This window comes from Portunus trituberculatus, chromosome 40 (assembly GCF_017591435.1).
Source record: "Portunus trituberculatus isolate SZX2019 chromosome 40, ASM1759143v1, whole genome shotgun sequence".
Taxonomy (NCBI): domain Eukaryota; kingdom Metazoa; phylum Arthropoda; class Malacostraca; order Decapoda; family Portunidae; genus Portunus; species Portunus trituberculatus.
In genome coordinates this window covers 9,985,001-10,007,500 of record NC_059294.1, presented here as the reverse complement: position 1 = coordinate 10,007,500, position 22,500 = coordinate 9,985,001, and the positions used below count along the sequence as shown (strand labels likewise).

The window sequence follows — 22,500 nt, the reverse complement described above, 5'->3', positions numbered from 1 at the left end:
TGCTGTAACACTGGAATTACAAAAAGCGTTGTTGTTTTGTTTTTTTCTAAAGCTATAAATAAGGATTCAATATTGGAATTATAAAATGGAGTTGCGTTCAAATTCTCATAAAATAACATCAAAATCACAAAATAGGAAGGAAATCTAAGATATTACACGAAAAGGAGATAGAAAAAAAAAACTTACATGAGAAGAAGCTGGAAGAAAAAAAAGCTGAAAAAAAAAAAAAAGATGATATAAAAAGAAAACAAAACAAATGAGATACGAAGGAAACCCAAGATATTACACGGAAAAGAGAAAAAAGAAAAGAAAATTACATGACAAAAAATTAAGAGAAGGACGAAAAAAAAACACTACCATACACCATACCATACAGGGAGGGAGGGAGGGAGGGAGAAGGAGGAACAGGGAAGGGAGAGTAAGTAATAAGGTAAGGAGAATCTGAAGGCCGGCTGGGATGGGCACAACCAGTATAACCCCCTCTCATCAACCCTCTCCCTTGCTTCCTCCACCTCTCTCTCCACCCATTCCTCCACACGCGGCACTTTCATTTTCGTCTTCCCGCTGCTCGTGGTGGTGATACTGGAAACCTTGGAAGAAGAAGAAGAAGAAGAAGAAGAAGAATATGGTGATGATGATGGTGATGAAAAGTAGTAGTAGTAGTAGTAGTAGTAGTAGTAGTAGTAGTAGTAGTAGTAGTAGTAGTAGTAGTAGTAGTAGTAGTAGTAGTAGTAGTAGTAGTAGTAAGAGAAGGAGAGAGAGGAGGATTAGAACAAAAACAAAGAAGAACAAGAATAAAAACAAGGAGAGGGACAAGAACAAGGAAAGGAACAAGAACAATGCGAAGAACAAGAACAAAAGCAAAAAACAAGAAGAAGGAAATACAAACAGAAGAACAAAAGCAGAAACGGAAGAAGAAACAAAACACACACGAACAATAACACTATAAAAGGCATACAAGTACTTACAAGACAACCAACCGACACACTTTCCCGCACGAGTGAAGAAGACAGACTAAAAAAAAAAGGGGGGGGAGGAAGAAGAAAAGCACCAGTTATTAGCGTGTGCATCAGTCACGCTCACCACTGCACAGCTCAAGGTGAGGTCGCCTAGCTGAGTGACATGAGCTGATCTTCTCACCTCGACGTGTTCTGAACCTAACAAACCCTCACGTATGTACTGTATGTATGTATGTATGTATGTAAACCCATCTCCTCCAAGGGCACTCACACTCACACACACACACACACACACACACACACACACACACACACACACACACACACACACACACACACACACACACGTCTTAACCTACCCATCACTTGTAAGTTTCCACCTCAACACATACACGGAAACACAGGACGCTATTTTAAGACATATCTGCGTCGCACCTCCACCACTTTCAGGGCTCTACTTCAGATTACAACTAATTATAAGGCTTTTTTTATTATTCTAGTGACAGATTATCGATTTTTCTATAGTATTAATAAACGAAGCGGTCTTTAGAATTTGCTAGTCATGTTTGTGGCCTTTGAAAAGTCATTGTGAGAGACCAAAGCGTTTCAGAATGCAGCCAGCCCACAGACGAACACTTCTCGTCCCTGACACAAAAGTTTAACCACCAATGCTTCCCCTCTTGTGTGTAAAGCACGTGTATGTAATTTGCCAGGTTCTCGCCTCAGTGGACTCGTGAGTGGCGGAGAGAAAGTCCACCTCGCCTGCCGCTTGCTAATGCCTCCTGACTTTTCAAGGTTAGCATCGTGACGGCCTCAGCAAGCCACGTCTCGAAAGTCTTTGTACAAATTTTGAGGTTGTGGTGTTGTGTTAGGTGTGTGTGTGTGTGTGTGTGTGTGTGTGTGTGTGTGTGTGTGTGTGTGTGTGTGTGTGTGTGTGTGTGTGTCGGAGATCACTTCATAAACAAACCCTCACACATTCCCTCCTCTCCCACCAACAAACATAGAAACCACAAACTAATCCAAAAAACACAACTACTTGACCTAAACCCTAAAATAATTCACACACCACACTAATTCATAAGCAAACTCTCATACACTCCCTTTCTGCTCTTCAAGTATCCCAGTATTAAGACTCAGTTTATCAAAAGCATCCCGCCCTTCTGAAGTGTTTGGCGGTACTGTCCCCTGTGGATACTAAAGACACTGAAGAGAGGCCGCAGTATAGCAGCTCCACTTGGCTCAGACCAGACCTGTTTCGGGGTAATTACAATTTTTCACTCGTCTCTTCCTCGTTAGCTGTTCGGATGCCGCGGGTACACGTCTCTCAGCATCCGTCAAGGGAGGCGGCGGGGCAGGGCAACAGCAGGTAGCAGCTCCCACCAGACCAGCCCAGGCCATAGCTTTTATTATGAAGCTGATAATTGGTTTACACACATAGTCAGGTGTTCTCAAGCCCGACAGGTGTTATTCGATGCTCTCTGGACACCTGAGGGTAAGCTTGGTCTTCACTTTTTACTTTCCTTCTTTATCCTTATCCTTTTTTACCACTTTTTCTTCCTTTTATTATTTATCTTCCTTCTCTTTGTGTTGCTTCTTATTTATTTTTCCTTTCTGTCGCTCTATTCTATACGTTCTTTTCCTTTACTTTCTTCTCTTATTTCTCTCGTCTCTCTCTTATCTCTTTGTTCATGACCTTTCTTCTACAGCTCTTCCTTTTTTTCACCTTTCATTCTTTTTTTCTCTCACATTCTTCTTCTTCTTTCTCGTCCTCCTCCTCCTCCTCCTATCCCTCTTCCTATTCTTCCTTAACCACATCCTTCATATCATTCCTCCCCTTCTGCTCAATTATCCTCCCCTTAAATCACTCCTTTCCACACTGCCCTCCTACTGCTCCTCCTTCTCTCCCACAACCTGTCCTCCCTTCCTGCTTCTTATTTACTTCATATTCCATCTCACAACCCTCCTCCTCCTCCTCCTCCTCCTCCTCCTCCTCCTCCTCTTCCTCCTCCTCCTCCTCCTCCTCCTCCTAAGGGTCTATGAGGAAGTCCATTGTCCCTTACACCCCTTCCCTTACATCCCTATTTCCAACCCTATTTGGAACTCATTACAGGATTAACTTTGCTCTTCTAATGTGTACCTTTCGTAAGTAAGCTCCTGCACACACACACACACACACACACACACACACACACACACACACACACACACACACACACACACACACACACACACACACTATAGCATTATATAATTAGAGACGGTTCAGGGTAATCCTTTAGCTGTTCTCTCTCTCTCTCTCTCTCTCTCTCTCTCTCTCTCTCTCTCTCTCTCTCTCTCTCTCTCTCTCTCTCTCTCTCTGTGTGTGTGTGTGTGTGTGTGTGTGTGTGTGTGTGTGTGTGTGTGTGTGTGTGTGTGGAATGCGGCAGCCGGTCAGTCAGGGCAAGGAGGGAGTGCATGGCTGGCTGACTGGTTGACTCACTAAACGCGATTGAAATTTGCTACACCAGACATCGACCTCCTGAAAGCAGCCCTGGAATCGCCCTGGAACCAAAGGATTTAGCCATTTAGCCCCGCGATGGAAGGTGACACGTTCCAGTGCTCTCTCCTTGTCCTCTTCTTCCTCCTCTTTCTCCTCCTCTTCCTCCTATCCCTTCTCCTTTTCCTCCTCCTCTCCTCTGGTGTATCAGGAACAAATTTGGGATAACACCTCTTCATGCTGTAATGGGAGAGCAATCATGGGGTCTCTCTCTCTCTCTCTCTCTCTCTCTCTCTCTCTCTCTCTCTCTCTCTCTCTCTCTCTCTCTCTCTCTCTCTCTCTCTCTCTCTCTCTTTCTCTCTCTCTTTCGACCTCCTTCCCCCTCAAGGCCACAAGAGGTCGCCGTGTCCCTGTGTTTACTGTAGCCGCCTCAACGCTCCTGTCTTACGCTGACACCCTCCCTTAGACCTCCTGCCGTCACCATTCCTCCTTCGTCTCCTCCTCCTCCTTTTCCTCCTCTCTCTCTCTCTCTCTCTTGCCGGTGTGTGAGGTCCTGCTGAGGCCTTAACGCTTGGTTTCTTTTTCATTTGGTATCTTTTATATTTTCTCTCTCTCTCTCTCTCTCTCTCTCTCTCTCTCTCTTGCACACGGTAAACTCAACGATGCATTCAGAACAAAGTATAAGAGAGCAACCTTCATTTGCACTCTATCTCTTGTCGTTCTCCCACTCTCACTGTTGCTGCCGCGGCTCAGGAATCGCCTCGTAAGCAGCTTTAATTGCACACCTTTCCCTTTATCCCAGACTTTAAAAAATACCCGTGAGCTTGACCCTTTTATAGAGAAACACCATTGCCTCATTGTCCGGGGAAGAGAGAGGGAAGTGAGAGGGAAGACAGAGAAGGAGAGGGCCAAAGGAGAGAACCAAGGAAAAGGACCACTGAACCCACACTCCAGACCAGACGCCAGGCAGTCAGGTCTTCATTATCCCACGAGGCGGAGGAAAAGTATGCCCACCTGACAACGAGTTACGGTCAGTCACAGGAATGAGGAAACGTTGCTATCACCACCACCACCACCACCCCTCCCATCACCACCACTACCACCACAGCCAGAAACGGACACGAGGTGGAAGAGTCAACAGTGTGATGGGATAAAAATGAGATGCTTTAAGAGTCAACATCATGATGGGATAAAAATGAGGCGATGAGTGGCTGCGAGGTGTACCCAGCCCTCCTCCGTCGCCGAGCCGTAACCTGCCCCAGTGCTTCGCTTCTCTTCCTCATTTTCTTCAATCCACTCTCAATCCTCCAGCCTGCTTCCCTGCCCTCACCCCGCAGGACATGAGCGGTGACTACAAGAGGGCCTGCAGCGTGAGGCAGGCTGGGATTCACACGGAACCTCAGCTGGCAGATGAGAACGTAGAGAGCAAAACACCAGCACACCAACACACACACACACACACACACACACACACACACACACACACACACACACACACACACACACATACATACAGACACGCAGCATTCCCAACCTATCCATATATAATTCCCCTCCTTGGCGTGGTGGTTAGCCAAACTATAGCCATGAATCAGTAGGCTACGCTTCGAGTCCCGTCCCGGCTTTCGGCCCACCCACCTCCTCTACGGCCTGATCGATAAATAGGGACCTGGAGAGACCCGGGAAAGCTAAACCGTGGGAAGACAATTGCTACACTCAAGACGCGGGGTTCCTATCCACGCACATGCTCAGCACAGACGGATTTGAGGGCCTAGGCAATGCATAGATCAGCGCGCGCCTTTCTTCCGACCATACAATAAATATTCCACACTCGCTCATTACACGGTAACCTCTTTATTCTCCACTGCCTCCGCCCCGGCGCTACAAATGAGTCTTTCTCTCTCCATCATTTCCTCCTTGTGTATGGTGCCATCCATCACGTCCTGTACCTCGCAGTTTCCTTTATTGCCAACAAATGACAGGTTGAGTGACTTACCGGTGGAGGCGCGAGTAGCAGAGTAGCAGAGTATGGACCGTATTCTGAAACACTTCTACGCCGCGCCTCCATTACTTCTAGAGGACTCTAGTTGAAGTTTCACGATCTTTAAGGATGACAGGCTTTTAATATATCTACATTATTAACAAGAGATACACTTTTTGGAATCCAGTTAATATTTTCCTTGGCTTTGAAAGTACTAGTCATAGTGAGAGAACAAAGTGTTTCAAAATACTGGTTTATAATGACAGCACCAGCAAGTGAACGAAGAGAGAAAGAAAATATAAAGGATAGAGAGATGCAAGGACTAGGAGAGCTGAGAGGGTCTTTGGGTATCTATTACGAACTAAAAGGTGAAGGATGAAGGTTAAATAGTGTGTAGATACTGCAAGGACGGGGAGGGGGGAGGGAGGCAGGAGGAGGCCACAGAAGGTCAGGTAGCGTGAGGCCTCCCCATACTACTCACAACAGAAAGGAACTAATAAGAGTTTCACCTTAAGGAGCCTTTGTGGCGTCCTGCACAGGTGTTGTGGCGACGGGTTTCTCCTGCGTGTCTTTACCTGTCGCTTCTCTCTCTCTCTCTCTCTCTCTCTCTCTCTCTCTCGCCCTCTCTCTCTCCAACCTGTACCTGGAACCGAGGCACGAGGGATGGAGGACGAGTAATGAAACAAACTAAAACGGCTCATTGTTGTGAAGAGTTTGGCTAATTTCCCGGACATTAATCAAGAGCAGCTTCATGAGTGGTACTTGTGCTCTGATGAATGCTCTCCTATATCATTCCCAACTCATCCAAGTCAGTCTGCCGCCTCGCCTTGAGTGAATACCGCAGCGGATGTGAGGAGCTTCTGGCTCTTATTTGCATTACCTGAAGTCTATCGGGTTTTCAGTATGTTAAAAAGCCATAGTATTGTCCCTGATGGATAACGTGAAACAAGTCATCTACAGGCTTCAACTGGATTTTACTTAAGCTGCACCTCAATATCTTAATCAATTTGGTGAAAACGGATTGTAGTGAAGGTCATATAGTTCACTTCCTACTTCTCTTCATCCTTCTCTTCCTTCTATCTCTCAATATAAATCCCTTCCTTCCCGTTATCCTCCGTCTATCCATCCCTGCCTCTTCTGATCCACTTGTTCATCAAAGCAATAGACATCACAAGAATATAAGAACAATGCACCACTAGAAAAGAAGAAGTTCCACCCTCCATCATAACACAGGTGTCCAGAATACATCAAAACAAAGCGAAGAGTATAGTCCCATATTATTTCTATAAAGCATATCAAGTCTTAGGGGAACAACTGCCGCCTTTTTTCCCTTTTTTCATGCACGAGGGAAGCAGACCAAGAGTGAAAACAACCCCAAGAAAAAAAAAGATATAGTAATAGTATGAAAGGCGAGTACTGGCTAAGGGCTACAGAAATTCATAGAGAAAAAGCTCAGTGATAAGAAAAATCATTGATAGATAAAAAAAAAAAAACTAGTAATTGTAGAGAGAGAGAGAGAGAGAGAGAGAGAGAGAGAGAGAGAGAGAGAGAGAGAGAGAGAGAAAGAGAAAGAGACAGAGACAGACAGACAAAGTAGATTATCACAACTATACAATATCAACAGAAAAAAAAAAAAAAAAAAAACTCAACTTACCAACCTATAACCAAACCTTTAATTGATTCTATTCTAAGTTAATTAAGGTACAGGAACAGACTAATGAATGTGTACGGTGAGGGGAAGATTACAGTGATAATGACGATGATTTGTAAAGGCAATGCGTGGGTGAGTACGTAGCAATGTGTAAAGCTCGTTAATGGTGTAGATGTGTGTGTAAGGCTGCGCACAGGTATTAATTAACGCAATGTGGAGGTGTTGGTGCTTAGGGAGACACGTTATGGCTGAGAGTTTGTGGTGGAGAGAGAGAGAGAGAGAGAGAGAGAGAGAGAGAGAGAGAGAGAGAGAGAGAGAGAGAGAGAGAGAGAGAGAGAGAGAGAGAGAGAGAGAGAGAGAGAGAGAGAGAGAGAGAGAGAGAGAGAGAGAGAGAGAGAGAGAGAAAATCGGTGATGTACGAAGATCAAAAGAGGCAGTGGAAGTGATGATGAAACTTATGTGACAGTGATGGTGATAGTGATAGAGATGCTGTTGAAGGAAGAGGAGGAGGAGAAGGAAGAGGAATACAATACAAAGGAATACAAAGGAAGACAAACAGCAACAGACCCTTAGGTCCTTACTAGGCTGTTTGTGAAGACTATCTACTAACTACCAGTGGTAGAGATAGGACAGCAAAGCAGAAGGCTTCTCCAGGAGGAGGAAAAGGAGGAGGAGGAGGAGGAGGAGGAGGAGGAGGAGGAGGAGGAGGAGGAGGAGGAGGAGGAGGAGGAGGAGGAGGAGGAGGAGGAGGAGGAGGAGGAGGAGGAGGAGGAGGATGAGAAGGAGGAGGAGCTGCCTGGATTAGCAGAGGAGGAGGAGGAGGAGGAGGAGGAGGAGGAGGAGGAGGAGGAGGAGGAGGAGGAGGAGGAGGAGGAGGAGGAGGAGGAGGAGGAGGAGGAGGAGGAGGAGGAGGAGGAGGAGGAGGAGGAGGAGGAAGCAAGGGGGAGGGACAGGAGCCAAGTAACCTGAAGCAGGGATCACTACTCGCATTTTTCTTCCATGAAAGGGGTGTTACAGAGGCCCGGCGGTCAGCGACAACACGACACACCAGGAGGAGGAGGAGGAGGAGGAGGAGGAGGAGGAGGAGGAGGAGGAGAAGGAGAAGGTGGCAGGAGAGAGACAGGGCGGAACAGGTGAAGCAAGGAGAGGGAGGAAGGGATGAAGGAGGAACGAGTTAAGAAGTTATAAGGAAAAAGACAAAGGAAGAAGAAATGATGACCAGAAATATAAACAGAATGAGGAAGATGACAACGATGTGGGCAAACAACTCTCTCTCTCTCTCTCTCTCTCTCTCTCTCTCTCTCTCTCTCTCTCTCTCTCTCTCTCTCTCTCTCTCTCTCTCTCTCTCTCTCTCTCTCTCTCGTAAAAATAGCAGCGCCTGGCCTCGGCACACAATAGGAGAGGAATGTGTAAGACGATTCGAGGATATGTCACGCACGAGGGAGGTTGATGGGATGAGAAGACGACGAGAGAGGAGTATGAGAGAAAATGGCAAGGCTGCTGGATAAAATGGAAATAAGAAAGAGGAAGTGACGAAGAGAAAGAAGTAAAAAGAGAAACTAAGGAGACAGGAAGAGAAAAAAAAAGAGTATCCTATTTGAAAATTGAATGGAAGATATGGAGATGAAAGAAAAATAAGAGAAAGTAAGAAAATAGAAGATAAGTAATTTTCTCCTTACACTGGAATGAAAAGACAGAGACAAGGGAAATAAATGGCGAAAAATAGGATTCCCACCTTAATGAAAATGGGAATATAGAGAACAAGCCAATAAAGAAAATCAAGAAAAGAGAATTACGAAAGGAGAGAGAGAGAGAGAGAGAGAGAGAGAGAGAGAGAGAAAGAGAGAGAGAGAACAATAATTGGCTTGAAAGATATACGGAATAAAAGTAATTAAACTAAATGAGGCGAGAGATGCAACGACCCACAAACGGTGACAAAGACTAACTGACGTATTACGAGAGGGAAGGGAAATAATGGACCGCAATTATAAACAGTTACCTTCAAGTTCTTTATTAGTGTGATTCATCTTTCTTTGCATAAATAAGGAAATGGAAGATTAAAGAGAAAATATCCCTCTTCCTTCTTCTTGTGTCTTATGCCTCTTCTACTTCTCATTCTTCTCCATTTTCTTCTCCGTTCTTCTCTCTCTCTCTTCTTTTATCTATTTTTGTTTCTATTCTTCTTCTACTTTTCTATATCGTCCTTCGTTTCTTTTTTTTTATCTCCATTTTTTTCTTCTACTTTCTTCTTCTTATGCCTTACGTCTCTTCTATTTTTCATTCTTCTTCCTTTTTTTTCTCGTTTCTCCTTCTTTCTCTTCATTTATCTATTTTGTTTCTATTCTTCTTCTATTTATCTATCTCGTCTTTCTTTTCTTTTTTCTCTATATTTTTTTCCTTCTATTCCTTGTTCGTATACTTTCCCTACTCATTTTCCTCCTCCTCCTGCTTATCCATCATCTACTATCTTCATTTTCCTTCTATTCTATCCTTATCAAAACATTCCACTCATTCTCCTTCAACAACTCCTCCTCATCATCATCATCCTCATTCACCTACATAACCCACTTCACTTCACCTCCTCCCAACCACTTACTACATACACTCCCACGCCGCAGCCCCACCCACCCACACGCAGTCTCCCACGGTCCCAGCACTCTAGCATCTCCTTCCCGCCCACCCAGCCCAGTTCAGGTACACACGTGTCCAGAAACCAGGCCAACTACCCTCCAGACACGCACACAAACACCTTGGAGTAATAGGAAACCTGCAGGTCCTCGCATTCCCTCAAGTGTTGAATATCGTATCGTTCTTCAGGTTTGAGAGGAAGGTCATTCTGAGGTCCGGCCGCCCGAGCAAGGTCATAATGTGTTTTTTTTTTTTTTTGCTGAGGTAGACTTGAGCTAGACTTGGAGAGAGAGAGAGAGAGAGAGAGAGAGAGAGAGAGAGAGAGAGAGAGAGAGAGAGAGAGAGAGAGAGAGAGAGAGAGAGAGAGAGAGAGAGAGAGAGAGAGAGAGAGAGAGAGAGAGAGAGAGAGAGAGAGAGAGAGAGAGAGAGAGAGAGAGAGAGAGAGAGAGAGAGAGAGGCGAGGTGGGGTGCTTGAAGATAGAAAGGAAGACAAAAAGAGAGAGAGAGAGAGAGAGAGAGTAGAGAGAGAGAGAGAGAGAGAGAGAGAGAGAGAGAGAGAGAGAGAGAGAGAGAGAGAGAGAGAGAGAGAGAGAGAGAGAGAGAGAGAGAGAGAGAGAGAGAGAGAGAGAGAATAATAAAGGTGTAATCAACAAGCATACCCGCGAGAATAAATAATGAGAAGAAAATATAACAAAAACGTTGGTGAAAATCTGGTTTAAGGAAAGAGCATTGGTAAAAAGAATAAAGCATGGAAAAGCGTGACCCACTCCAGCAAATATAAATAACAGAAGTACAAGAATAATTGATGAACGAAATCATCTTAAAGCAAAAACCGTATAATCTCAGGTGCAAGAAACACACACGCATGCACACACACACATATTGAAAAGCATGAAAAAAGCGTAACTCTCTACTCTACATACGTGAAATAGAACTGTGAGCAAAATAATTCAAAACAAAAACTGTAAAATCTTAAAGAAATAATGAAACGAGCACTGGTTTAATGCAGAAAAAAATATATGAGCAAGATAAAAGATTAAAAGGTAAAAAACGTGACACAGCATGGAAGATGACACACTCCTCGATAAAATAAAAAGAAAAAAAAAGAAAAATCCACATGAACATTAAGAAAACAACAAAATCATGCAGGTTCAAAAGCAGATCCCTCTAAAAAATATGAGAAAAATATGTAATAGTGAGGAGAAACGTGACTCCCTCCTCTATAACAAAAAAAAAAAACACACACACACACACACACACACACACACACACCTAAATCTGAACATAACTGTAAAATGAAGCAGGTAAAAATATCCTTCCTTCCCCACAGGGTAAAAAAAAAATAAAAAGATCACCAGTTAAATAAAAAAAATAGGAGAAAAAACCGTGAAATGGTGTGATAAAAGCGTGACTCCTCGAGAAAGAAAGAAAAAAAAAAAAAAAGGCAAACCACTTGACCCAAACCACACACACTGGAGGAGACGGGGGTGGGGAGCTGAAGGTGGGTAGGTGGGTAGGAGGGAAGGTGAATATGTAGTTAAGTAAATAGGTAGGTAGATAATCCGTACACAGATAGGTGGATAGGTGGGTAGGAGGATAGGGAAGTAAAGTGAGTGGTGTCCTTCTTGGGGTGTCCGCTTCGCTCTTAATCCTCAAGCCCGGGGATGCTGGAAACCTGATCGACGTGCGTGGCAGGAACCTGAGGAGCCGGCGATGCCCAGGTGAGCCTCGCGGGGATTAGCAACGAGGTGGTGTGGTGTGGCGGCGGCTTTTCAGGCGATGTGCAGCCGTAATACCTTGTGCTCTCTCGGGTTCTTGCGATGATGCTCTAGTTTTTTCTCTCTCTCTCTCTCTCTCTCTCTCTCTCTCTCTCTCTCTCTCTCTCTTTCCATTTTCTCTTTCATTTATTGGTTCTTTTTTTTCTTTCTTGCACTTGGTCTTGAGAGAGAGAGAGAGAGAGAGAGAGAGAGAGAGAGAGAGTGTGTGTGTGTGTGTGTGCTTTCTGTTATCACTCTCCATAAACACAGATTTACACGACACCTTACTGCCATCACCTCCCTTACTTATCACTCCGGACGCAGCGGCTCAGAACTTCTTCATCGCCTGCCTCTTGTTACACATGCAAGCAAGCCGCTCCCTTACAAACCGTTACGATAATGTAATGGAGGGAAGGGGGTGTATGAAAGTCACCTCCGATTTACCATAACGAAAAGTAAATATTTGGGCTTAACCTTGACTATTCAATATATGTAATAGAGACTACGTTGACTCTGAGGATTCTATGAAGATTCTAAATACTCTACAGGGGAAAATAAAAGTGTTCGAATTTTTACATGTTTCAGGTTAATGATTCTATAAGCTGAGCAGAACTACAAAAGATCTTCTACAGTAAATGTCTATAAATTTTGGGTATCCTTTGAAGGGTAAGGACTCTAGTATGATCATTTGGAGCAAAACATTGAAGTGATGAATAAAACTGGTAAAACACTTTATGCATTGAAGAACCTCTAAAAGTCAACAGTCTAACTCTGAGTGCTATAAGCTGAACGAACGATTTTTCAATACCCTTCACATTGCTAACCTAATTATAACCTAAACTAAACTACAAAGATCATCCTGAGTAAAAAAAAAGAAAGAAAATATCGAATCTAACAAACTGACCTGAATACAACATGTGGACCACTCAATAAACAAAATAATATAAACAAAAAGAAACTTGAAACAAAACATCCTATTTACCCATTAAACAAAATAAATTATAAAAACCCTCCTGAGTAAAGAATCCAAGCCAACTAGTACAACTAGGAGCTAAATAAAACAACACATGAACCACTTACTAGCATAGAAATAAACCTCAACCTCCCTGCCTTCACTCAGAACAAAGCACACAAAGCATCCTGTTGGTTGGTATACGAGAAGAGAGGGAGAGAGAGAGAGAGAGAGAAAGAGAGAGAGAGACGGGGAGGGATACCAACATAGCCCTTGCTGGTGCTGCTGTTGATGATGATGGTATGTGTTTATGTCTTCACTCCTCCCTCCCTTGCCTTTTACCTGGACGACCTTCCCTACGCTCGATTCACTCACACCACAGTCATTTTCTCCATTTTTGTCTCTTATCCTCTCGTCTTCACTCTCCCTTCCATTTCGCCTTATCTCCCTTCCTTCTGCGTGGAGGAGGAGGAGGAGGAGGAGGAGGAGGAGGAGGAGGAGGAGGAGGAGGAGGAGGAGGAGGAGGAGGAGGAGGAGGAGGAAGGGTGTTCTTGAAGTCACCTGAGCTGGCAGACGGACAGGTGTTCCTCTCTTCAGTCAGGTGTTTGGCTGATTAGGTGACGCGCTGATTGACACCTGAGAGAGAGAGAGAGAGAGAGAGAGAGAGAGAGAGAGAGAGAGAGAGAGAGAGAGAGAGAGACGCAAATACCCCCCTAGAGCCCTCACTCACCAATCCGTAACAGTGTTGTAAGCTCTCATTTCTGTCTCATTAGGGTAACGGGACCTGACGAGGGGACGAGGTGGATAAGGAACGCAGGAGAGAGACAGGCAGACGGACAGACACCGAGAGATAGTTGTACATGGGTATGGGTGAAGGAGAGTAAGGGGTAGGAGTAAATAGATGGAGTGTTATGAGGGGAAGAGACCGGGGGAGTAAGAGAGGGGCGAGGGAAGAGAAGTGAGAGGGTGTGGTAAGAGAGAGGCTGTAGTTAGCTAGAGTCAGTAATGTAATATCCACGTGCACCTGTAATTTCGGTCCCATAAAAGTACATAGGTAATTACGTACGTACTGCAAGACATACGTGCATGTTTGTTATGGCTTGTGGCGTACATGACCGTACGTACACGCGCACACACCCCAGCATGTGTACACGGCTGTGAAATTCATGTGTGTGTATGCAAATGAGCAGCAACTAACACCTGTGCAAATATACATATATAAGTAATGACAGTACTCTTGACACACACACACACACACACACACACACACACACACACACACACACACACACACACACACACACACACACACACACACACACACACACACACACATACACCTAAGAGTTTAATGACTTCAACGAATACATCACAAAAAATTTGAAAACATTAAACAATTTTTCTCCACATTTTCTCTCGGCCAGTATAAAACCCACGGCAAAAATAAGCATTGAGCATTTAAGAAAGCTTATGCAACGCAGCTTACTTCGAGGAAGGGGAAGAAAGAAGCCACAAAGACCTGCACTCCCACAATCCCCTTACCACCCTTGCACCACCAAACACTTCCCAGTCATCCCCCGAGATACTAACCACTGCACAGATCACCGCCAGCCAGTGTGTGACAGGGAACGATATGTAAGCCGCTCGTGACCCGCTACCGCACGCGCACACACAGGACACACATACACACACACATACTTACAGTGATGGTGGTGGTTGTGGTGATGATGCAATACTACATGGCACACAGCACAACGCAACGCCCTTCTCTTCTTCCTCCTTCCTCCTTCTCTTTTTCTATTATTTTTCTTTCTTCCTTCTTCTTCTCTTCCTTCTCCTCCTTACTGCCTTTCATTTTTTTTCTTTTTTCTTATATATTTGACTCGTCCTTGTTTTTCTTCACTTCTTTCTTATTCTCTTCTTCCTCCTCCTTCTCTACATCATCGTTATCCTCCTCTCCTTTCACCTTTCGTCTATTCCTTTCACATATTCTTATACCTTGAAACTCCATCTTTCCTACTCCTCTTCCTTCTTTTACATCTCCTTTCTTCATCACCCTCCTCCTCCTCCTCCTCCTCCTCCTCCTCCTTATGATGCAATTTCAGGAGAATCACTATATAACATCTCTTCTTCCTCTCCACTCCCTCCTGGTTCCTCATCCCTCACGCCTCTGCCACGACGCCCAAACGTAGAATCCTGTGTCGTCAGCTCCACCCTTCTATGCCATCACGAAGGGGTCGCCTGTCATCTGTTACTGACCTGCCAAGCCTGACCTTTGACCTTCCCAAGCCTCCAGCCCTCATACCAAAGAAGCAACACCTGAGATACGTATATGTAAAGAGAGGTTGGGTTGGGTTAGCGGGTTAAAATATTATTCCTAGTGCGTCGTTTTGTATGTGTGTATGTGTGTGTATGTGTGTGTGTGTGTGTGTGTGTGTGTCTTCGTCTTTGTCCTCGTCTTCTTTGTCATTGTCCTTCTTCTGTTCTCTTGTGTGTCTTTTATTTATTTTTTTTTTTTTATGTGTGAGTTTGTGTTTTTCTGGTTATTTCATGTACCTTGTATCTTCCTCGTCGTCATCTTTTTAATTGTTTTTCTTCTACATCCTCGTCCTTGTTCTCCTCCCTTCTTCGCCCTCGTCCCACTTCTCTTTCTTACTATTTCGGAATCTTACATCATCATCCTCTTCCTTGTCTTCGTCTTCTTTATATTCCCTCTGCATCATTTCAGTCTCCGCGTCCTCGCCCTACTCTTAATCTTCCTGCTTCTTTTTACATATCACATCCTCGTCTCACCCTCCTCCTTCTACGCATTATAGTTTACTCCTCTCTCTCTCTCTCCCTTCTTTATCTTCCTTCAGCAACCTCGCCACAACGCAGCTTCATCACTCTTAAGCCAATCAGTCATTCTTACGCTTTTAATAGGTCCAATACTTCTTATCCTACTCAATATGCGGCTATTATCACCACTACCACCGCCACCACCACCCTTACGTCTTCGGTCAGGGTCACGCTAAGCCAACCTCATTCTAAACAGACAGGACGGAGCTTAAAGTGGAACGCGTAAGCTTGTAAGAGTGTAAGAAGCTCATCCGCGGTTTAGTGTTGGAAGAAGTGAGCTTGTAAGTGACATGACGGGCGGGATTCGAGAGGGAGGAAAGGTTCCCAGCTAAGATCGTGGGCGTAGGAAGCGTGTTCGGTACGGGACGGGTTGGTAATGAATACGAACGTGGGCGGAGGTGGTAGGCGGAGGTGGGTTGATGTGGGCGGCTGGCTTTAAAATTAGCTAGAAAAGAGGGTGTATAAGATGAATTGTGTGTGTGTGTGTGTGTGTGTGTGTGTGTGTGTGTGTGTGTGTGTGTGTGTGTGTGTGTGTGTGTGTGTGTGTGTGTGGGCGGGCATGCGCGGTGTGATACTTTGAACGTGCGTAAGAATAAAGTAAAGATTCAGGTGTAACTTTATACCAGAGAGAGAGAGAGAGAGAGAGAGAGAGAGAGAGAGAGAGAGAGAGAGAGAGAGAGAGAGAGAGAGAGAATTACCGGTCAACCACAAGGCATTTCATTCTTTTACTTTCTACTACAAGCAATTAAAGTCATTTCGTCCAATTTGCAATATTCTCTCTCTCTCTCTCTCTCTCTCTCTCTCTCTCTCTCTCTCTCTCTCTCTCTCTCTTTTCCATGCAATCTTTATTAGTATTTCTTCTGTGTTTATCCTTCTCTGTTTCGACGAATTCACCCTTTCACTTTTGCCATTCAAACATCTCTCTCTCTCTCTCTCTCTCTCTCTCTCTCTCTCTCTCTCTCTCCACCTGTCCGTCTGTCTGTATGTGTGCGCATGTCTTTCTCCATCCCGGTCTCAATATTCAACACAAATAAGATCATCAGCTTCAAGAATAATCGTTGCCGCTTACTCTCTATTCTTCATACGCCACACACTCACTGCTCACTGCCGCCCCTGATGTATATTCATGACGGCTGGGCACAAGGCGAAACGCTCAGCCACAGACGGATGGACAAGTGCAAGTTGAAAGAGACAGGGCAGGAAAGGAGGAACGGAGGGCGGGCGGGAGACGGTAGGGAGTCAGGAGGGTGAGATATTGAGGGAGTGTGGTAAGGGGGGAAGGGAGTGGGGATTAGTTAGTGGGAGAGAGAGAGAGAGAGAGAGAGAGAGAGAGAGAGAGAGAGAGAGAGAGAGAGAGAGAGAGAGAGAGAGAGAGAGAGAGAGAGAGAGAGTAATAAAGGAAATAAATGTAAGTGAAATACATACATAGACACAAATACTGACAGAGAAATAAAATAAACACTAGACACACACACACACACACACACACACACACACACACACACACACACACACACACACACACACACACACACACACAGAGGGAAGTAGGCAGAGAGAAATTTTTTTTTTGTAACCTCTCATTGCGCAAACTTTACTTACGTACAGCATTTCAAAGAGGCACATTTTTCTTTGGTCAGTGAGTGTTTAGCAAGGCGAGAACGTGTCACAAGAGTGCTCCGGGGCGTCTAGTGGCGAGTCAAGGCGAGGCGAAGCAAGACGAGGAGAAGCGAGAGGCGCAGTACAGAGGGAAGGAGACGGGGGAGCTTTGAAATAATGTTCAGGGGGGAATAGGGTCAGTCGCCGCAGAGAAGCTTCAAACAACAATGATGTGTGTTGAGTTGAAGGTTGAGTAATGCACGTGTGGCAATAAATGAAGGGAACCGGAGAAGGTGAGAAGGGAAGGGAAAAGACAGATGGAATGAAGGACGAGGTGTCATGAGAAGATTACAACTGAGGAAGAAAAGGAGAGTCCATGAGAGAGGAAGGTAAAGAAAGGGAATGAGCAGTGTAGTGAAGGACGAGGTACAAGGAACACGAAGTAACCAAGTGTAAAAATGGAATAACTAATGAGACTCAAAACGCAAAAAGAAGAAAAGAAAATAATAAAAAAAAAGAAATATCGTAATGAAAAATAAAGTAAGAAGTAATGAGAACTAAAGAAGGAAAGTTAAATAAAATAAAACCATAAATAAAAAAAATGGAAAGGAAATACCCAGAAGGAAACAAGAACGAAACATGAGAACAAAAAAAGCCAAAAAATAAGGAAGAAAAAGCAAAGATAGAAAGGGAAGTTTGACAAAGAATGGAAGACAGGCAACGAAAAAAAGACAAGGAGGAAACGGTGGATGGGATGATGAATTGACAAAACCCGAAGCAAAGAGACAGCTGCGATAAAGAAGGAAGAGAAGAAAAGAAGACAAGGGCAACATAATCTTATACAAAAGAATAAAGTGAATATTTACAGACAAAGGAAAACTACATAGACACATAAATAAAGATGCGAAGAGAAAGTGTGATGGTCAGAGAGAGAGAGAGAGAGAGAGAGAGAGAGAGAGAGAGAGAGAGAGAGAGAGAGAGAAAGGGAAAGTAACATAGCTGTACAAAAGTAAAGGAGAATAGAAAAAATGAAAGGAAACACACACACACACACACACACACACACACACACACACACACACACACACTCGTTCACGTTCACAAAAAAAAGGATCATTGCTCAAGTGTGTGTGTGTGTGTGTGTGTGTGTGTGTATGTGTGTGTTAGTATGACAAGTGTTAAACGTTGCATTGTGGTCATCCTAAGGCGACATTGTGACCTGGTTCTAGTTCCTGAGCCACACCCATCAACACACACACACACACACACACACACACAGTATTAGGCACTGAAAAGCAATTACACGATCAGTAATATCCATTAATAGTGCGAAGGAAGAATTATGGAGAGAGAGAGAGAGAGAGAGAGAGAGAGAGAGAGAGAGAGAGAGAGAGAGAGAGAGAGAGAGAGAGAGAGTGTACAAATAGATAGATAAAGGGACGATAAATACTTGGATATGTAAACAGACAAAGAGAAAGACAGACAGATCAGAAAAATAGAAAGTGAAAAGACACGGAAATAATACTCTAACTCTCTCTCTCTCTCTCTCTCTCTCTCTCTCTCTCTCTCTCTCTCTCTCTCTCTCTCTCTCTCTCTCTCTCTCTCAAGGTCTTTGCCCCTTAACCAGGAAAAAGAGAAGGGAAAGGTAGGAGAGAGGGAGAGGGAGAGGCAGAGGGAGAGTGGAGACTTGAAAAAAAAGATGAGAAGTAGTAAAGATGGAGAGTGCAGGTACGTATGTAAGCAAGTCGTGCGTTGTAACTCTCCTCATCACTTCCAAACTCACTACATCCCGTTTTCTACAGAGTGGCGCAAGTTTTCGTCCTGCCCAAACTCCCTCACTCGTGCGATTCACAGGACATATATTCAGAAACGCTTTGCTCTCTCACCACGAGCATTTTCAAAGGAGGGTGACTAACTAACCTGGATTTTTTAAAGTGTTCTCCTCTGTGCTTATAATGTAGAAATCTTATTATTCCGCCACTAAAACCGTCAAAAAGACATTCTTAATCCCTTCAATACTGGGGTACATTTTTACCTTGAGATTTGTGAACGATTAGACTATTTTATGGAGGTCAGTCTTCATCATTTCAATCCCCTTATATAAGTTTCTGAAGCTGTATAAAATCACCAAACAGTAAGTAGAATAAATATGGAAACGCGTCATGGTACTCAAGGGGTTAAAAATCGGTGTAATTTTAACCAGAGCCTTTTTATAGTAGTCGTGGCGATGCGTAGAGGCGTTACAGGAACATACTCCTCACTCACTCACACACTAACACCAAACACACACATCCACGGTAAAGTTATGCATATTTATTTACATTACACCCTCTCACCCACGCCTCCTCTCCCCTGTGTTGTCATTTCCACTAACCACCGGCGCGTTGCCACTGTGGTGTAATGCGACGGGATTTCTTCTTTCCCCCGCGGCCAGAATGACACGGAAAGGAAGAGAAACAAGGCTTACTCTAACCGAAGCTCGCGAAGGTGTCTTTATACTTTCTCATGCGACAGATAGAGAGACGGTTCACTGATTGCTATATCCATCACTTGTACGGTATAATGACAGGTGTGAAGAGTGAGGTGAAGGGTGAGAGAGAGAGAGAGAGAGAGAGAGAGAGAGAGAGAGAGAGAGAGAGAGAGAGAGAGAGAGAGAGAGAGTTCATCCTTTCATGTTAGCCTCAAATCCGCGAATCCTTGGCTGGTGGAAGGAATGGCGATGTTCCTAAAGGATTATTTTTTTCACCTCAGATCTTTTCCTTAACCTCGTATGTTTTTTGTCATCTGCTATTGTTTCTCATGTTCCTTAATCTACTGGTTTTTTTTCATTCCTTTCCTTCTTTCTAGCCCTCTCTCTCTCTCTCTCTCTCTCTCTCTCTCTCTCTCTCTCTCTCTCTCTCTCGCTCTCTGAATGGCATTATTTACGGAACTGAGGACGGAAGGGTGAAGGAACTAGTGGACCGTGGGTGGGAGTCTCGTGTGACTTAATTATTCCGTTTCTGGGTCTCGCTTTACTGAATGAACCCGGATGTTACTCAGTTCAGTGAAGTGTCTGTGGCCTTCAAGTATCCAAAAGCATTATTTCTTTCATCTCGTCTGTAGCAGTAGTACATTTTTTCCCTCACCTGTGCATCTATTTAGTCAGCGTTATCTGTTCCTCTCATACATCTCCTTCATTGCCATCATTACCAGCACCCTCCTCTTATACTCCTCCTTCTCCTACTCCTACTGCAGGCATTCAAGCACCAACACCTCCTCGTTCTCCTCCTTTTCTTCCTACTTCTACTGCAGGCATTCAAACTCTACCATCTCCTTTTACTCCTATTCTTCTTCCTCCTATTGCAACTCCTTCTCCTAATGTTAGTATTGCAAGCATAAACACCAGCACTTCTTCCTTTTCCTCCTCCTATTACTACTATTACCATTACGGATATTAGCACCGCCACCTCTTCCTGTCCATTAACTTCATCTCACTGTAAGCATTCAAGACCTCTCCCTCCTCGTCGTCTTATTCTTACTACAGGCATAAACACCATCACCTTTTCTTCTTTCTCTTCCTCCTCATCCTTCTCTTCATCCTAGCTCACGGCCCTCAAGGTCACAGCAGCTCGCCCTGCCACGCACCGCAAACGACTGTCTCGCCTTCACCGTGAAATCCTAATCAAGTGTTCTCTCAAGACGCGTTCCGTAGCCCAGAACGGACGAGGGACACAAAGGAACGGACTCCCAGGCATGCCCAGTCACACCTCCTATAAAAAATGGCAGGTAGTAAGTAGTATCACCTCGTAAAAAAAAAGAAAAGAAATTGCCTTTACTTAAGTCACCCATTGGGGAAGAGAAGGAAAAAAAAACGAACAGCTGGCTGCTTGAATATGCAAAAGCACGCCCGACGAGAGAGAGAGAGAGAGAGAGAGAGAGAGAGAGAGAGAGAGAGAGAGTTTATAAATTTACCAAAGATCACATTCAACTAAGAAACGCACTCAAAAATTCACTCAACTAATCAACACAACAAACATACTCTACTAGCCAAGAAACACACGCCTCTGCATACCCAACATCACAAAACACAACGCATCATACAGGGAGAGAAAACAAACAGAGCAAATCAAATCACACATCCACGTTTCGAATCGACTCGACTCAGGCCAGACTAAAATGAAGCTTCACGAATGACGCCTCCCCAACACATCACCCCCACCGTCCTCCCGCCGTGGTCGCTCCCTCCCCTCACCCCTCACCCCTCACTGCTTACATTTGTGCATCTAGACGGAGGGAAATCAGCTATTTTTTGTCTCCCCTGCACATCTGAATTATTATATTAAACGCCTCGTCACTGTCCTCGAAGAGAAAATAATAGACTTTTGGTGTATCGAAGTGGTGCTTAAGTCAGTCAGTGCACTTGGCAAGGCTCGAGGAGGAGGTGAAGTGAGGGAAGAAGGGAGAGGAAGAGATGGGGGTAGGAACTGGAGGATGAGGTAGTAATGAGGAAGGATATGTAGGGAGGAGATAGCGGAGAGAAGAGACGGGAGAAGGTAGTAATGTGGAAAGATATGTAAGGAGGAGATAAGAAAGATAAGATGAGGCTGGAAAATGTGAGGGAAAAGATGAGGATGAGGAAAACTTGTCTGTAGGTAGATGTAATAAGGGATGAGGTGAAGGAGATGAGAGAGACGAAGACAAGTAAGGAGAAGAAATGAAGGGAATATGAGAGAAAGGAGAATGAATAGTGATATATAGATGATGGAAGAAAGAACGTGGATATGAGGGAGGTAATGAGGTACGGGAAATCAAAGGATGCAAGAGGAGGATGTAGCTATGAAGAGGATGAGGGAGGACTTGGAGGAGGTGCTGTGAGAAAGTGAAAGGATGAGACTTGAGGTGAAGTGGGGGAGGGAAGGTGAGGCTGGAGGAGGAGGCAGTGAGGGAGCGGCATGAGGGAGAGAACACTTGAGGTTATGAGAAAGGGAAAGGATGATGCTTGGAAGAAAGAGATTAGACAGTGAGAGACTTAAGAGCTGGGCGGAAAATACCAACTTTAAACACCCCTTATAAAGAACACTTAAGACTTCAGTGTATGAAGGAATGAAGGAAGAAAAAAACAATCACCGATAGTTTCTTGATCAAATCTGGCGGTAATGCAGCAGGGGAGTCTGGCAGATGCTTGGGGATACAATCACTAATATCGAATCACTACGGTGCCTGGGGATGATTGGCTTGATTGGCTTCCCTTCACTGATTGGGGGATAGTGATACCAGAGATAACCGCAGACGCTCCTAATCTTGTCGTGCTGTGACGGAGATTGACACACACAGCCTCGAGTCGTCCCTCCCCCCCGCGGCGTTAGCGAGGTGAAGACTAAAATTAAAAGGAGATGAAATGACGTGCTATTATATCTCTGGTGAAGTAGCCAAAGCGGGGAAGGGCGTGCCTATATTTGTGGTGATGGTGATGATCTCAGTGGTGGGGATGGCTATTAAAATGATGCCTTATCTTACCTTCTAATGTCAGAAGATGAAGCGGTGGTGAGTGTGAGTGTGTGTCCCGCTGTGGTGGTGTTGGTGGTGGCTGCGATGGGGAGCCCCTCACACGTCACAGCGACACTTGAGGCTGCATCAAGGCCCTCACGGGATGCCTTGCTTATCACGGCCACTCAAGGCG

The 22,500-nt window shown here is 44.6% G+C and overlaps 1 protein-coding gene across 2 annotated transcripts in view; it reads right to left on the bottom strand.

Annotated features, from left to right (window-relative positions):
• The window catches only part of LOC123516017 (protein inscuteable homolog), a 185,211-nt gene that overhangs the window by 144,182 nt on the left and 18,529 nt on the right, over positions 1–22,500 (bottom strand). Inside the window, exon 1 of one of the 2 annotated variants that reach the window (XM_045275016.1) lies at positions 22,338–22,500. This exon is cut by the window's right edge and continues 895 nt beyond it. The exons of the other annotated variant lie outside the window; for it this stretch is intronic. The gene's annotated coding sequence lies outside the window, so the exon portion shown is untranslated. The remainder of the gene's footprint in view (positions 1–22,337) is intronic. 2 annotated transcript variants of the gene reach the window in all.